The sequence below is a fragment of the Rhinopithecus bieti genome, unplaced genomic scaffold (genome assembly GCF_001698545.2).
Source record: "Rhinopithecus bieti isolate Rb0 unplaced genomic scaffold, ASM169854v2 scaffold_15813, whole genome shotgun sequence".
NCBI classification, from domain to species: domain Eukaryota; kingdom Metazoa; phylum Chordata; class Mammalia; order Primates; family Cercopithecidae; genus Rhinopithecus; species Rhinopithecus bieti.
Genome location: NW_016809040.1, coordinates 2,783,421 through 2,796,471, shown reverse-complemented (window position 1 = coordinate 2,796,471; position 13,051 = coordinate 2,783,421). Strand labels below are relative to the sequence as shown.

At 51.6% G+C, this 13,051-nt stretch overlaps 1 long non-coding RNA gene across 3 annotated transcripts in view; it reads right to left on the bottom strand.

Moving 5' to 3' along the window:
* Window positions 1-11,951, bottom strand: part of LOC108539544 (uncharacterized) — a 22,530-nt gene extending 10,579 nt beyond the window's left edge. Inside the window, exons 1-5 of one of the 3 annotated variants that reach the window (XR_001888421.1) lie at window positions 7,282-11,951; window positions 5,579-5,754; window positions 4,805-4,935; window positions 4,498-4,638; window positions 4,281-4,390 (exon numbers count right to left, since the gene is read on the bottom strand). This is a non-coding gene — a long non-coding RNA (uncharacterized LOC108539544). Of the gene's footprint in view, window positions 1-4,280; window positions 4,432-4,497; window positions 4,639-4,804; window positions 4,936-5,578; window positions 5,755-7,281 lie in introns of all 3 variants that reach the window. The other 2 variants (XR_001888420.1, XR_001888422.1) reach the window with 2 other exon arrangements.
* Between the last annotated feature and the right edge of the window lie 1,100 nt (window positions 11,952-13,051).

The window sequence follows — 13,051 nt, the reverse complement described above, 5'->3', positions numbered from 1 at the left end:
CCACCCACCCTAATTCTGACCGTACCTCTTCAGCTGCTTTGAGACAGGTCATCAAGATCCCTCCCCTTCTCTTGTGGAAACCTGGGCCTAGTTTTCCTCATCTTGAATTACTGGCTAAGGAAGATCTCCATGAACATTCAGGGAGGCCCCAGGATAAAGCTGGAACCTCCAAAGAGATTCTGGTTCCATCCCCTCATTTCACAGATAATGAAACTGGAGCCGAAAGGAGGAAAGTGAGTGAGTTTTTACCAACAAGAGCTAGGACCAGAATCAAGGTCTGCTGACTCCTCAACACAGAGCAATACAAACCCCACTTTCCTGGCCCTCCTCCTCCCTGAGCACCCCCAACTACACTACTTCATCCCTGTGCAACTTCAGACCTCTGGCAGCAGATGGCAGTGTGTGCAGTCTGATGGGTCAGCTGTCCATGATCAGCCAAGGAGCGAAGAATCACATGGTCTGACTCCGCAGGTCCGCTGTCTCTTCCACCAAGTAAACAAGTCCCGAGCCCTGGAGCTACATGCGCTGAACACATGACACATGCCTGCCCTGTCCCCAGCACCACCAACCTGCCTCTGCCTCTCAAGACACAGAGCTCAACCAAGCATCTGGCACAGGTCACTTCTCTATGCCCAGTGCCCATCCCTTCCCTATCGCGAGACCATTAACTCTGGGAACGGCTTGTCCTGGCAGGACAGGCTGAGTTCAGAACCAGCCCCCTGCAGGAACATTTGACCAGTGCCTCGGCAAAGATCTAACCTGCACGTTTCCCTGTGTTGCATGGCAAGTATGGGGCACAGTGGCCAGCCTGAGAAAAGAAGTCAGCTGATGCCTGGGAGGGCATGAGGCAGAAAGCCAACGGCAACCATGGCAGACAGGAGAGAACCGGTCTGCTGGAGACCAAAGGCTTGACATCTACCCCACCTTGATCCCTGACTCATGACAAGTTCCTGTAAGCTATGGGGACCTTGGATGGATTTCCCTAGGAAAAAAGAGGGGGTTATTTTGTGCTGGTCCTAACTCCCTGAAGGAAAGCTCAATTGATGTGGCTGCAGGTGGCTGAGCTCCTAAGTCTCTAGATTCCTCTGACCATCATCTGGATGCTCCTCCTTATGTGTGTGGGGGTCCCCCTTTTCATCCCCACACAATCTCCATATATGTCTATCCTGTACATTTTTGAATTCTTTTAAAATCATTATTAGCGGTGTCTCTCCACACTAGAATGTATGCCCCAGGAAAGCGGAAACTTGACTTTGTTGAGTTCTGCATCTCCATCACCTGGCACGGCCCCTGGCATATAGCAGAGGCTCCATACACAGCAGCAGACGCCATGTACTGGCCTTACTCAGCTCTGCCTGTCCACGGCTACCAAAGGGCATTTGCGTCTGCCCTGCCTCCCCCAAAAGGAATGTGGCACAACTGTCCCCAGTGACTGGAAAGTTCCTCCAGGTGTCTGCCTTTTCGCTCTAGTTCACATCAGTCGTCTGAGGATCTTAGTTCACAAAAATGTCTGACTTCAGCCCAAAAGAGTAAGGAGAACGTAGAGGCTTTGGAATAAGAAGTGCATGCATTTAAATCTCAATAACCTCACTTACCAAATACATAACCTTGGGTTAAGTCACTTAATCAGTTTCTTTAACTATAAAAGGGAAGTGACCCCTATGTCATATGGTTGTTCTGAGGATGAAATCAGATAAGGAGAGGAGGGTCCTTAAAAAAGGTCAGTTTCCCTTGGACCAAAAACTCTGATGCCCATCTCATAACTTCATGCCTCATTACAGACCCTGATCGGGGCACCATCCTGCCTTCAGTATCAGACACTCAGATGCAAATCCTTCACAGGAGATGTATACATCCATCCTGGGCCACGATAGGCAGCCCTGGCTGAGCACTGGACTTGTCCTCCCACACCTTCCTGGACTTGCTCCTGTGATCTAACCACACATAACCACCTTCCCACGTGGCTCTATCTGCCCCCATATCCCCATTCTATCCCCACAGGCTTGACACTATGGTACTGGGCTCCGCACAGGCCATGGGGCCCTGGAGGTGTTCTCTGGCTTTATCAGCCCATGAGCAGCTCTTGGGGAAGGAGCCAGCAAGAAAGCAAACTCAGTCCATGCTTTCCTCACAGTCACTCCAAGTCTCAGAAAAGCAAAGCAAAATGAAGGCCTCCCACAGACAGCCAGCTGGTGGGAAACGGTGGTATCTCTTACATATCTCAGAGGGAGATAACATGCCCAAAAAAGTGACCAGCACAAGGTACAGATCCTCTCTAAAGCTGTGGCTGCAGCCTTAGGGACACTCGAGCCGGGGGACAGAGCCAAGATATGAATTAAACAATTCACAGAGCTGACCGGACCAGTATTCAATGGAATAGAGAAGGTGCTGACCAATCAGGGCCCCTGGCAGGGCCTCTCCCTCACAACTCCCAGCCAAGCCATACCACCTCGGCTCCAGAGCCACCAGCTCTGTTAACCTCTGCTGGATCCTGGATGGAAAGGCCCAATGCTGCCTCCTGGCTCCCAGACCTCAGAAATTCAAAGGTCAAGAAAAAAGTGCCAGATATGCCGGCCCCTCTCTCAGGGGATACCAATTGTTCTGCTATCCTCATTGGCAACACACAATGCCCCATGTCATGTGTGTAGAACCCAGGCTGGTGAGCAAGGAGGAAAAGAACCAGATGAGGGACAAAAATAGGAAAATCAGCAGGGAAGCACCAGTCCCAATTCTGGAAACATCAGAGGCCACAGAGATAACTGCATGACCAGGAGCAAAACCAACCTCCCCTTTACTTCCCACCCTGGTTTTCCCAATCTAACCAAGGACAGGGCTATTTGTGGGAGTGGGGGTCACGAAGAGCTATGCCCAGGGATGCACTGCACATGTGAGGGCTGAGACTCCCAAGCACAGCCAGCAGCAACGTCTGGCTCCAGCCCTACAGCCAGGGCTGGCCAGACTCTAGCCAATACTTCTTGAGGGACTTGGCTCTCTCCTTTTAGTCTCCCCAGCTACACCCAAGTCGATATCTCTCCACTCCAACAACTCCTGCCATCCCTCACTGCAGTACTGCTGGAGGGCTGAGAACTGTCAGGGTCCTTGAAGGAAGAGACACCAGATTCTTCCAAACAGCCCTGGATCCCTCAGGCTGCTCACAGCCAACCTAGAGACTCATCTCAAATGGACAGAGGAGAAGAAAAAAATAACAGGAAGCAGAATTGGCTAGTCTTCCCTGGATAGCAACGGGAGCAGCTTAGGAAGAGGAACCCCCCATCCCCACTGAAACATATAAGCAGAGAGGCACCACCACTGTGTGGCCAGAGGTAGGATCCCATAGGTACCTCTGAAAATTACCCAGCATAATTCCTTTCATCTTTAGAGCCCAGACCAATCTGCTGTTGGCTAATTTCAACTGGCTTTACTGGCCAAGAATGCTGTAGTCATCTACTCGATAGGAGAGAGACTTCCAAGTGATGTGCGGGCACCGAGAGTCTGCTTCGTGAATTGTATCAATGATGCCACTGACCTCCCCGATTCTGCAGGCCATCATCATTTTTCATTTTTAATCACCACTGCTATTATTGTGACCGGCAACAAGTGAGGCAGAAAAAAAGCATTTTTTTGTCAACTTCCTAGAGATGCTTTGCAATGGCTTACTGGACCAGGGTTTTTTTTGTTTTTTTTTTTTTTTTTGTTTTAAGGCAAAGGTAATGAAGGCCTGGAGGAAGAAAGTGGCTCATTCAAAGAAACTCCAAAATTAGGGAGAGTCCCAAAGCCCACTGCTCAGCCCAGTCCAAACTCTAGACCACCAACCTAGACTAAGCCCCATCAAGGCAAAATGTATCTAGAGTTAAGACAGGCTATCCACTGAGACTACACAGGGCAGAGAATCCCCAGGCACCAGGAAGGCTCCCAGGATTACGGAGGGGTTAAACCCAGAACCTCCTGCTGGATGCTGGAGCCAAGGAGAGTTTCTATTCAGCTACTGTGGGAGGCCCAAATGCTCTGCCAGCTGCCACACCCAGCAACACTACCCAGTTATCTCCCACACGTCCGCACAGCCCGACCACTTCAGCTGCCCATCCTGCCCCCAACCCTGTGCTGGTTACTAACCCCATTCACAGAAAAGCCAGAAGGAGGAGAATGCAAAAAAGAGAACAATTGTTTGGGAGATTCTGAATGGAGACGTCTGAGGATTCCCCAACGGAATAAGAAAATGGTGTTCATGGGAAGGAAGGAGAATGGGGAAGGCTGGAGGGAGCAGCCCACACTGGACTTACCTGGGAGGCAGAGAGTGGTTAAATCCTATATCCTTGCTGCATCCAGTTTCCAGTAAGCAGCCTGGTGATGATTCACTGACAAGACTGGAGTCATGTGACATCAGTCAGCACTTGTGGTCACAAAAACACAAAAATTGGTGGCTCAACACACCTATGAGAGGAAAGAGGGGAGTATCCAACCCACCCTGCCCTGACCCAGCCAGCACAACATGCTCACCCACCACCAAAACTCCTCCAGAGGACAGCTGAGCCCTCTCTGCCCAACTGGAGCCAGATCTCCAGAAACCCCAAACAGGGGTAAGGATGAAGAGTAGACACAGATCCAGGATGCCAATCACTGTGTTTGCCCTCATATATCCTAAAGAAAATCAAAGGGAGGAGGAAGTGGTAGAGGAAGGCAGGGAATGCAAGAGGTCCGAAAGAAGGAAGAGAGAGGTCAAAAGACATCCTTGGGCAAAGCATGGCAAACAGGAAACCAGGAAGAGAAAGCGGAGGCTGGTCTTTGATGCAGGGCACAACTGTACCTTCAGCCATGTCACATGTCCCTAGCTTCTCTCCCTCTAAGCTCAATATTCATTGGAGAGTTATCAGCCCCTCCTGGCCCTCATCCCACATCAGCACCTTCATCTAGCATGACCTTCCAATCTATCAGCATCTGAAACACAGGAGGAAAGTAAGCAGCTCTGAACCAGACAGACAGACACAGATACACACACACACCCCTTCCCAGAATAAAAGGCCCTTGGAGATGGCTCATGCTCTCTAGGTTCTGGTTCTCTGATAGAAGTGCTCCACTCCCACAGGGGAGGGCAGACATGTCTGATAAGAATTGCTTAGCACAATGCTATATATAGTCTAGGTTCCTACCAGCCTGGAGATGTGGAGCTAGAACTTGGCAGAGAACCATGCTAGGTGCTGGCAAGGACCATCCTCCCGCTGCCAGCCAATGGGGAGCCTCATTTCCCGGCTGGGGGCCGTGAGGGCACACAGGGTCCTTCCAGGCAGCCCATTAACACTCCGCACTGAGGGACACAGGCGGTTGGCTCTGTTTTAGGGAAAATCAACTGCTCCCAAATGTGAGGGGGATGTGTGGGGGCTGAACAGCAAATTCTAGCTTCTCTGCAGCTATCCAGTAGCATGAGAAAATCAATCTAGTCCTCTCTTCTGGAGGACTAAGGGCGGGGTGTGTGGGAGAAGAATGGAGAAGGCATAGCAGGTGGCTGGGCTCAATAAACATCTATCCATTTCTGATGTTCGAAGAAATAAAGGAATGTAAAAGAATGCAGATGAATACTTACTGCAGAGAGCGGGGCTGCCAGGCATCTCCTTTTTTTGTTCCAAATACATGCAAGTGAGCCACTCTATCCGGCAGTATGATGGCTGTCTCCGGCACACTGGCACCATCCTCAGCTGAGCCTGAGTCGCCAAGAGGTTGTCACCCACTCACAGAGCAAGCTGCGCTCTCCTGAGTCCTCTGTGAGGAAGAAGAGAAAGGAAGACAGGTGGGCTCAGCTCAGAGAGCCAACCAGGCAATGAATTGAGCAGATCCCAACCAGAGTCCCATCTGGGGTTAGTACGTGGCTCTGGGATCATGACCCTCAGCTGCTGTCCACCAGCCAATGAAAGAAGCAAGACAATGTTGGGCAAAATGACATGGGACCTATGTCCTGGAGAAAGGCCAGTGACAGAGGGTACAGGGTCAGATGAAGGAGGACCTGTTTATCACCTCTTTCAGAAAACGAACCTGAGGGACCACAGAGCTGCCTGAAGCCCAAAATCCAGGCTCTTATCATATACACAGCTTGGGACAAAGAAAATGAGACACGAAAGGTTCCAACATCCATATACATAAACAATCTTTTTAGGTTAAGCTGCTCTCTACTTGCAAAATCCCAGAGGACTTTCTGGGCCCTAGGACGATGTCCGTCATCTGGGACTAGTGGGTGCAAAACATGACATGAAGGGCCTGTGTCTGCCTTTGCACTCTGAGTGGGGATAGCTAGTTCTCATTCCCTGCCCGGCTTAACTCTCTCATGTGACCTCGGTCACATCTCCCTGCCCCGCTCTGGCTCCCAAGGCCCAGGAGCCACTCCTACCAGAAATCCCAAATGAGTCACCCTGGGAGGTCCTTGGAGAGAAGAGGAGGTGCTCAGTGGCAAATGTCACTGCTAGCATCATCCGTGGGAAAGCATGAGACTGAAAAATAGTACCCAGCGAAAGGAAGGAGGGGACGCGGGCCAGGCTGTCCCTCATCCTCATACACAACTGTCTGCCCCTCTGCCCCACGTTCCCACTGCGGTGGTAGAGGAGAGAAAGGAGAGGACGGCTGGGCCGGCATTCAGTGGCAGTAGAGGTGCATCTTCGCTCTCCGTCGCAAGAAGGCGGGGCGGGGCGGGGCGGGGCGCGGGGATCACGCGCCTATAGCGCAAGGTTGCGGTATCGAGAAAAGCCTAGAACCCACAGCCGCCATGATGACGCAAACAAAATTAAAAGGGTCAAGAACTCAAGGCCCACTGTTTCACCTAAGAAGAAAATGAAGAAGATGAAGAGGAGAAGGGAAGCTCTGATTTGGGTCAATATGGAAAAGGGAGGCTGATGGAGGCTGCCCAAGAGCCGGCCTTTAGCTTAGTGATGGTGATGCGGATCCGCCATCTTGAAACGCCGCCCGGCAGAGGACTCTGAAGACGCCATAGCCCTACCAGGGCAACTTCTCCCGGGTACAGGTGCGCCCGCATTCACTGACGTCAGCCTGGCCCACCCCGACCCCAAGAAGCGAACAGCCCTTTATTCAAGGCAATGACCACCAAGACCATCACAAACAGAACTACAGTGAAAAATCCCAGAGGACTTTCTGGGCCCTAGGACGATGTCCGTCATCTGGGACTAGTGGGAAGAACTCAAAAAGTGACCCTATTTGCCAAGCTCATCTAATAACACACACAGCTATTATTTTCTTTACAGACTCTAAAATACAAGGGTTCCCAGAGCCCTGCTGAGTTACCTGGTGTTGCCCCCATCCTGATGCCCGGGCAGTGGCCGCCTTCTCTGTCCAGCCCTCCCTGAAAATGACCACCGGCTAAGGATCAGCTCAGAGCCCCGAGCTGTTTTTGCAGCTTTCATGTTGACAGAACATCCTGGCCACTCTGCTGAGAGCTCCATCTCCCGGCTCCCGATACACTGAGTCATCTTCCAAAGAGGAAAAAAACAACAAAGCAGCCGTCATCAGGGTCCCCATTGCCGTCGACTGACGACTCACTGGCTGTCGTCACTCTCTGCTCCGCGGCCCCCGAATCGCTAACGAGGGGCTTCAGGGTGCCCAGCTCCCCTCCCATGGGACGCAGCAGCATCAGGAAGCAGGCAGCCACTGCTGAGATTCAGAAAGAAGGGAAACTAACTGGCATCAAAAGACTCCCGGGAAAGCTCACTGACCCTCCCTCTGCTGTCGCCAGCCCCCACCACTCCATGCCACAGCATGTTCCTGATGCGGAAGTAAAGGGGTATTTACGCTAGGTGGGGGACAGTACCTCCTTTGCAGGCTTGAGGTGGGCAATGCCTAGGTTACCTCCTCCGCGCCCCTGCCGTGACACCACTTAGGGCACAGGAGCTCCTGTCTTCCCCATTTCTTCTCTAGCTCTCTGCTACACTCCCATTTTAAGTCCCTGATAAACCACCGGACAGGGATGGGAACCTATCTGCTGCCAATATATTAGACATTTCTGTATAACAGTTGTAGTAGCTCCATCTCACTGAACGAGGACATGAAAACTTAAGAGAAATCATATGACTTGTCTGAAGTCACTCAGCTAAGAAGCAGCAGGATCACAATGAAAACCTAGGTCTGTCGAAGTCCAGTGTCTCTGCTCCCTGCTCTCTAATTCTGGAGCTTATTCTGGCTTTGAAGATGCTATATCCCACTCCACCTCTCCCTCCTCTTGTACGAGGAAGGCAACTAGGATAACTGAGTCAGTTAATCCATCAATTTCAGCTACAAGAAAAAAGTCATCATCTTGAGTGAACCTGACTGCAAAGGAAGAGGAGAAAGTTAATGACAGTGTCAAGGAACAGCTAAGGGATCCAGACCATGGACATAAGACTGACCATCCAAACTCCGTCAGAGCATTAGGGACTTAAAAAATTCCTTAAATAGACAAATTTTGGGGATCTACTTCATAACAGGCATCTTGTAAACACCAATAATTCAGAGAGGAAAAATGTAAAGGCTTTGGAAGACCAGGGTTCTAGTCATGACCAGGCCACTTAGTAGCCATGGGATGCTCCCCACAGGGCTATGGAAAGAAAGAAAGGAAGTAACTGCAGGGAAAGTGTCTAACATGGTATCTGTCAAACAGAAGGCACCAAATAGGTATTTGTTTTCCTTCTCCTTTCTCTAGACTCCCTCCTGGAGCTCCCAATGTGATAGGTGACATAAGACTTATACACAAAGAATAACAACACAACAAAAGTACCATAAAAAGGGACAGATTATATTGAAGTTTGGCCGAAGGGGCAAGGGTGGTTATGAGAACTGCTTCTTGCAAAGGAAATCAGGAGAGGTCCACGGAGAAAGTGAGACTCCCACAGGTGGATGCAGAGGAGAGGAGGCATGGAAAACATCACTGGTGAAAACAGGTAGGAAAAGCAAGAAAAGGAAGTTGCCTGGTTTTGTTGGAACCTGTGGTCCACCAAGAGAAACTGAGAGAAGCAAGGCTATACAGGAAACCTAAGGCCAGTTACGGATAGCATTGAGCATCACGCTAAAGGGAAGGAATTTTACTCTGGGAATGATGAGAAACCATTTTAAGTTTCTGAGCAAGAAAGACAAGATGGCCGCTGCACGCAGAAGGGCCTGGAGAGGGGGAATGGGCAGCGGGGAGCCTCACAAGAGGACTACAGCTGGAACCATGGCACTGGCAGGGGGCATGGAGGAGAAACAGACGACAAACAGTAAGCAGACAGGACCATCCGAACAGATTCTCAATGCTGCCATGTACCTCACTTCCCTGTCCCCACAGGGAGGCTGCTGGAGACAGAGCCTATTTGGGGAACACAAACCACGGGTCTGACACGTCTGAGATGAGCTGCTGAGCCTCTGCCTCCACTCTCATTCAGACACTCGGCTTTTCTGAACTACTCCAAGCATCAGGCTGATGAGGACATGGGAAACCCACGCTCTGGCAAAGCCAGGCCCAGGTGGTGAACCCCTACCCAGATGTCTTCCACCTGAATCCCCACCCAGGACTGTGTCCAAGGGTGGGACTGGGCGGCTCTGCCCCTGGAGCCACCTTCACTGCGGCAGCCACCACTGTGCCCGCCTCTGCTGTGCTTTTGCCCCCCCTTCCCCTCCTCCGTCATAGCCCCCGCCCCCCCCGCCCACTCTGCGGAACTGGCACAGCAGGACAGAAAAACCAACGCCACCATGTCGGAGACCAGCAGAAATGGCTCCAAAATGGCAGCTCATCAGAGTAGTCCAGAAAGATCATAAACCCACCCAGGAAAAGGAGGGGAAGCCAGTGACAAGGGGAGTAAACTGTCAAAACTACCTCCCAACCAAGCCCCCCATAATCATCATGTCTTTTCCTTCAGAAACATCCTCTCAAAAATCAGACGGGACATAAGTGAAAGAAGGGTGCCACTCCCTCCACCAGAAAGGCCCTAGGGGTCATAGGTGGTATGGGGCACTCAGAAGGATGTTCTGTAGCCTCTTCCCCAAGATGAGGCTAGAAAACCACCACTTTTGTCCTCAAGCTTAGCTCCTGCCAGTAACTAGACAAAAGTTAGCCCTCCCAGGGATTGGAGACCTTCACTGCTCCCCAGTCAGACCCTCCCCAGCTCTATGGGCCCTGGGGAGCAAGAAGGTAGGGTTGCAAGGAAGGGCCGAGAAGGCGCGTGCCATGCCCTCAGTTATGTAATAAGAAGGGCGGTGCTCGTCCTAGGCCAGAGACCCAGGGCGCACTGCGCTTCCAGATGCGCAGTCACGGGTGGGGGCCACTGCGCATGGCGCAGGTCTTGGTAAACCCCCTCCCCACAAATGTGAGACCTGCGACAAAGACAGGTTAGAGAGTCGGGACCCTGATTTTCGAGGCCTCCCTCCCCAACCAAAGGCGAACAGCCTGCTGCCCTAGTTTTATTCTGATTCTCCTCATTCCCTAGACTGACAAACCTTTCTAACCCAGGGCCTCCAAACCTCCCGTCTCCCGCTGACTTTTCTGGAAATTCCACCAAATACGCAGTTTCCAAGCAGTTTCCTGGGGTCAGTCCCCCATCCTCACCTTTCCAAGCACCACGTAGTAGTAGCTTCCAGAAGGCAGATCTTTCCCATACTGGGCTCAGCTCACAACTGGCTCCTAAGGGCCTCTGGACAGCCCCGGACGTCAATGCAAATCTGTTGTCCCCAGGGAGTAGCCCAGAGTCAGCAGGAAGCCCAGGGTGGTGGCAGTATCAGCAGCAGCAGCTCTGTCCTACCTTGCCCATGCGTTTCCAGGGGAGCCAAGAATTATTTTGCCGCAACACCGAGGTGTGGCTGATTGGAAAATTCCCTTTTCCAACACCAAACTACAGAATAAATATTTTCTTCCAATTTGGTCAACCCTCTGCATACCCATCTCCCTAGGATTCTTCCCTCTAAATAAAAAGTTTTGGGAGCCCCGAGCTCTTCCTCCTTATAGTGCGTGAAATTTTAAAAGGCATAGGAAGAGGCTTCAACTGGGCAGTCAAAAGCAGGCATAGACACAGGAGCCTACGCACACCCCTAAAGAGATTTTAGAAAGCTGCTGGGCTTCTCCCCGCTCCCCTTTAAGCAAGTGAAATGCAAATTCAGATTTGATACCCTGCCCTGAGCCAATCAAAAAAAGCTTTTCACCTGCCATTGGCCCACCCACCAATCAGAGGAAGTGTCTGGAGGGAGAGCCCTCCCCTGGCCAATGGAAGGCCAGCTCAGTCACTTAGTTAATGATGCAGCAGTACAGGGAAGGCCATCACATGTGAACTGGAAGGGAGCCAACATGGAGACACAGAGAGCGCAAGGTAAACAACTTTCCAACGCCAAAAGGATGACATTTAATCTCTAAATGCTAGCTTCCCTTCTCAGCTCATCCTTAACCCCTCTCAGCTGGCCACAGAGACCCCAGGAGTCTCACTACCTGTCCCCATAGAGCTCCTAACCAGATGCAACAGTGACTGCGTCACCATTCCCCACTTTTCCCAACTACGCAGTGACAAACCTACCAGCTTTACCCCACTTCTCCCAGCCCACACCCCACCTTGGCCACTCGGCTCCCCACCAGCCTCAGATTCCCAGGGCCAGACCTTCCAATAAGACAACCCCTGGGAAAAAACTGTCCCTCTGTCTTCCTTTTGGCACTTCTCACTCTCCTACCTTCCACACAAGACCTGCACGGACAGACAGATGGACGCTGACACCCAAACAACTTGGAGAACCAGTCTGTCTGTCCACTAGAAGGAAATAGGGTAAAGGCTGGGAGGTCAGGTGGGAAGCAGGGGATGGTTCACTCCTCTCTCCTCTACCCTGGTCAGGCTTGAGCAGCTGACACTAGGGAAAAGAAATTAAAGTGGGAAGAAACCCTCCCTCAGGAGAAATAAATAGCAAAAATTGAGAAAGAAGGTGAGAAAGACAGAGCACCCACATACACAGAGACAGCGCCCCTGATCCCAGCAAATACATACGTGGGGGAAGAAGGGGGTTACGCCATCAAGTCCTGAAGCCCGTCGGACCACCCATCGTCGCCTGCGCAGACCCAAATCTCGGTCCCGCCGTAAGGCTGCCGCAAGTCCCGAATGTTCCAGAATTGGTCCATCAAACCTTCACTGTCGCCCCGCAACCTCTTGCCTCCACCCCTGCCCCCACCACCACCCCACCTCCTCCCCGCGGGAACCGCCCGTGCCACCTTGCGTGTCATCTCCTAGCCTAGGCTACCCAGAGGCCTCTGGCCCCGACAGATCTCTGAACGCTCAGCAAGTGAGCTGGCAGAACCTGGTGCCCGGTGTTGCTATGACTTGTTTCTTGATTTCTCTCTCTCTCTCTGCTGCAGCACGGCTGTTGCTAGCAGACCTATCGACGGAGCTTGCTTGCTCACTCGCTCTCTCACTCTCTCCCTCTCTCTCTCTCTCTCTCTGAGCTCTGTGACGCAGATCTAAATTCTCCAGTCTGCTCCTTGTGTTGCAAGAGCAGAACTGCAGCTTTTCCCCTGGAGAGCCGGAGGGCAGTGCCAAGGCTGGTCAAACAAGGCAAAAAAAGTTGGGCCTACACTTTGCTTCCTTGGCCACACTTTTCAGCTCACCCCCTCCCACCCCACCCCTTCTGCACCTCACTGCTCTGGGGCATAGAGGTCCCTGTCCTTGCAGGCTCACTCCTTCCCTGAGGCCTTCCCAGGCATAAGACTAGCTTAACTCTTTGAGTGGCAGCCCCCAGCGCCCAGACAGGGCTGACCTATACTAAATGTTGCAAAATCTTTTCTTGAGCCATATGGGCTTCTCCAGCCCTGAGAAAAAATGTTCCTCACCCTGACCACTGTCCCATTAACTCTTTGTGCCACAGACAAGTCCAGGATTATAGTCATAGCTGATTTCTGTTGTTTTTTGCCTTTTTGGCCACAAACCAGGACTTTTTCCTCCCTGGAATTTCCTAAGGACAAAAGCGTAATTAAAACATTGCCTGCCTACCCCACAAATGAGATCCTTCTATCAGGGCAGGAATTTGAAAAACCAAATTGAACTGCAGCCTGAAGAATCCAGAGTAAAACTAGTCTGGATCT